We start from the raw sequence: 3,510 nt of genomic DNA on the forward strand, positions 1-3,510 counted from the left end.
ATATGCAAAATGAATATTTATTTTTATACGCATTTAAAACAATATATTGATCTTTATTCATTATTAAAAATAAAGCGCTCTTTTTTAAAGCTCATGCGTGCTTTGCTTTTTTTAAAGCCACTTAAATATTTTATCATTTTCACCAGATTTTAGATACTTTAATGGGGGGAATTAAAAAAAATAATACCACACTGTGACTGTAAGAATTTTTTTGCTTGTTTTTTACTCATCCTCAGAAATATAGGTATGGAGACTTACAGGTTGTACAGAAATTCCTGGAGAAAATGTGGGGCACACCATGTTTTTATTAGAACCTGAGGGCCTGTTTGGGTTTCTGTACAGAGAGTGTGGAGAAGATAGGACTTGCGCGTTGATAGCGCTATCCTGGAAGCTGCTGGAAACGACTTATAAGAGGGCCGCCAGGGTTGGGTCGACCACATGTGATGGGGCTGTGTATCCTCCCGTTCATACGCATGCTCGTTGTGCTAGGTCCTGGGAGTAGAGCGGGGACACGAGGAACCCAGTGTGGCAAGCATGAAGAGTGCTCCCAGTTTAATGGGACATGACTGTTGAACAACCCAGGACAAACGACCAATTTCAGGGAGGCACAGCCTTTGGCCAACCCAAGTGGAGAGGCCAGCCCAACGCACTCGTCTCCATGGCAATAGGCTTTCTCTCTCCAGCCTCAGATGAGCCCAGTGGGAGCAGGGCTGTTCCTGTTCTCAGCTTATAGGTGAGGAAACTGAGGCACGGGTCCATGCTTGTCTGACTGTGGGCCATTTGTGCCTGGGAGGACAGCTCAGTCTGAGAGGCTTTCTGACAACATCTTGCGGCTGGGCTGTAGCTTGCTGACCTTGTGGAAAAGGTGGCAGCTGGACAAATCACTGACTTTCTTAGAAATCTTTGCAATGAGTCATGTTCATTCCCACATGCTGCAAGTAGGAATTTTGTTTGTATGCAAGCCTGTGTATTCCTCTGTCCTGTGGATTTAGGGCCAACTCGATAAAGTCTGCCTCTCCCCAGAGTTCAACACCCTCATGCAGACAGCTGACAAATTCTTCCCACTCAGCTTCTTACAGCAACCTTGGAGGCCGAGGAGGGAATTCAGGGACAAGATGCTTCAGGAATAACAAGACATTCTAGAAAATGCTGTTAGGACCATAGTTGTGAACTAGCTTTTGAGATGTTGACTCTTCTCTGGGACCCCGGGGGAAGCTAGTGGGAATGGGCTGATGAGGCATCTTGGAAAACAAACAGCTTTCACTCTTTGTAATTGAAAACATTTTAAGAAATTAAGATATTTCAACAATCACTGTCTGTGTTCCACTTAGTGCATTAACTTTGGCAAAATACATCTGGAACGCAAAGTTTTTGTTTTCCTCGGCAGTGTCTGGATGGATTGAGATGATGACCTCAGGGGTAAGCATCCACAGGCTCTGCTGGGCCCTGGGAATCCTGGGAGAATCCTACTGAAGGGCAGGCATCGTCGTGTGCAAAGGGGAAAATTCTCTCCACAAAGAAGCAATTATGGGAACTTACTCGTGCGAGTGATTCAGAATCTCCATAATAGAAAGTTTTGCAACTCGATTACTCAGAAATATTTAGAAATTCTTTCTAAAGAATGATCTATAATTAATGTCTCTAATTGTGACAGCTTAGTGGGTGGAGGATGGGGGAAGGGTGATTTCTCAGTGCAAAGATTGGCCGCTTTTGCTAAAAGTAGGAAGGAAGCAGCAAACATCTTGACCCACTCATATAACCTGTACCTCCCTCTTGGATATGTGCACTCTACACCGGCATATTAAGAGCTCTCGCCCATGGTCAGAAACTCATTTAGTCCAATGTTTCACAAATTTCTTTGCTCTGAGGTTATGCCTTACAATGTGTCGATGGATGAGTGGTGCCTAAGTGAGCATATTTCTTTCCTGCTCTCATTGGCCTGTCTTTCAGTCTAGAAGGAGTCTGCCAGGATGGGGATGGCCTCACTCGTCTCTTTTTGTGTAACAGACTACCCCCAAACTTAGTGGCATAAAAACGTTTTATTTTGCCCATGGATTTTGTGGGTCAGAATTTAGACAGGGTACAATGGTGTTGGCTTTTCTCTGTTTCACAAGGTCTGCAGCCTTATCTGGGAAAATGTGGGCAGCTGAGGGTGACTTGTGTGCCTGGGGGTGGGATCACCTGAAGGCCTTTCACCGACAGGTCGGGTGAATGGGCCAGAAGGATTGGAAGGCCAGGCACAGCTGGAGTGTCAACACTTGGTCTCTCCATGCAGTTTGTGCTTCCTCACAATATGGCGGCCTAGGGGAAGACCAATGGACAAAGGGGAAGCTGCAAGGCTGTTTCTGACCCAGCTTCAAAATCCAGTTAGCATCACATCTGCCACACTTTATTGGGTGAAGTAATCACAAGGCTGCCCAGATTCAGAACAGGCAGAGACCCCACCTTCTGATGATAGGAGTGTCCAGGAATTTGCAGCATGTTTTAAAACTGCCACGGGAGCCTAGAAACATTTTCTCCTCTGTGACTCATCTGATATACCTTTAACAAGTCTTCTGTCTTCTCCCTGGAAGTCCTGGCTTCTTTCTGCCCCAAATCATTGAGTCCCAGACAGGTAGACCTTTTCCTCACTCCAACTTGGGATCATGACGTAGAAATTTACCTTCTTTAGGGCGTAGCCCTTTTCTTGAGGGTATTGATTTCCTCTCAGGGCATGACTCTCGTATGTTACTGTGTGAAAAATCTCCCCTTCCCACCAAGGGTGAAGATGGGGCACACAGGGAGCTTTCCAGTTAGGGTTAACTCTGGTTGCTATAGCAAGAGCCTCTTATGAAGTTTTCCCATTTCCTTCCATCCTTCTGTTCATTGCTCTTCAGGGTGAGACAGGGCTACCTTTCCCTCCTCTCATCTGTAAATCTATGACTCTTCCAAAGAGAATTTTTTTTTTCAATCCTCACCCAAGGATACATTCACTGATTTGAGAGAGAGAGAGAGAGAGAGAGAGAGAGAGAGAGATTGGTTGCCTCTGTATGTGCCCTGACTGGGGATCGAACCCTCAACCTTTTGTGCATGGGAAAATGCTCTAACCAACTGAACCACCCAGCCAGGGCTCTACCAAATTTTTGACAGATCATATTATTGGTTATGGTTATTGTGGGGCCCAGGTCGAACTCACCTGTAGCTTAGTGAAAGAGAGCAAGTTAACAATAAAATCCTCCCTGTCTCAGTTTCCCTATCTGTAGGCGTATTGTGAGGATTAAGTGAATTAACGTATTAAAACAACTTAGAGCAGTGCTTGGCAAAGAATCAGTGATTTATTAACATGAGCTGTCATTATTGAGAAGCTGTGCATGGTCCTGGTTTGGATTTCCCCAGAGGCATTGCCAGGACAAGGATTCCCAGTCTATGAGGCAAATGAAGAAAGGCTGGTAGGGTAAGGGGATGAGCCGATGAAGGCCCGCCATCAAGCTGGTGGTGCTCCGGTTGCTGGAGCGGGATCCTGCTGGACTC

Source organism: Pteronotus mesoamericanus, unplaced genomic scaffold, assembly GCF_021234165.1.
Source record: "Pteronotus mesoamericanus isolate MK-2021 breed Mesoamerican mustached bat unplaced genomic scaffold, CSHL_Meso_final scaffold_165, whole genome shotgun sequence".
NCBI classification, from domain to species: Eukaryota; Metazoa; Chordata; class Mammalia; order Chiroptera; family Mormoopidae; genus Pteronotus; species Pteronotus mesoamericanus.